Consider the following 867-nt stretch of genomic DNA (forward strand, 5'->3'; position numbering starts at 1 on the left):
ACATAGCCCCAGAGTAAACAGTTGAGGTGAGTGACGATGAATTGTCCATATGACTCACCACAGCCGGCTGTTGAGATGTCTGTGGATGTGGCTGAGGTGAGGAACGCCGGCGGCGCGAACGTCGTTTCCGTGTAGACTTCGGGGCCGGCGTCTCAGGCTGTGAATCCACCAGCTGTCCGGGCCGGTGAGCAGCCTGAGGAGGAGAGTGGAGGTGGAGGGTTGAAAGCAGAATATCCAGGACTACTGAATTAAGGGAGTCCACCAGCCAGGGGAATTTAAAAAGCATCTCCTGCAGCCGCCTCTCTACGGCGCGACGCAAATCTTCCACAGGCTTCTCCCACCATAACTCACACATGCGGTAAATTTTGTCCATCACCTCCCTCTTGAGCCTCTCCTCGGAGACCGCTGGGTCCATACGTGGCGGGATCATTCTGTCACGGTATGGCATGGCACACCATGGAAGGAGTGGGGAAGGAGGACCCAAGCGCGGTGCTCTATGTATAGACAGTGTTTATTTACAAAGTGAAACAACGTAACAATAAATCCCCGTGTTCTGCCAGACTCCCGTGTCGTGTCTCCCCGTGAATAGTCCGTGTTTCTGTGCTCTCTCCGCTCCCGTGTCAGCACCCCCCGGTGCTCGCTGCTCTCGTGTCTTCCACGCTGCTCCTGCGGGAAACAAAAGACACAGCCGTCAGGACACATACAACTGCGGGCATGCACATACACTAACTCAATAACAGGATGACTAACGTGGAGTCTCATGCAACGATCCTGCGTTGGTGGGAGCTCCAAGACTCTCCTAAGTAGCTCCCCCGACGAGCCCTGATCAGCGGCAGGTGTGTGGCTTCGGGTGTGGCCAGTCCTTCC

Source organism: Haplochromis burtoni, unplaced genomic scaffold (genome assembly GCF_018398535.1).
Source record: "Haplochromis burtoni strain Fernald_Lab_line unplaced genomic scaffold, NCSU_Asbu1 Contig_132, whole genome shotgun sequence".
NCBI lineage: Eukaryota > Metazoa > Chordata > Actinopteri > Cichliformes > Cichlidae > Haplochromis > Haplochromis burtoni.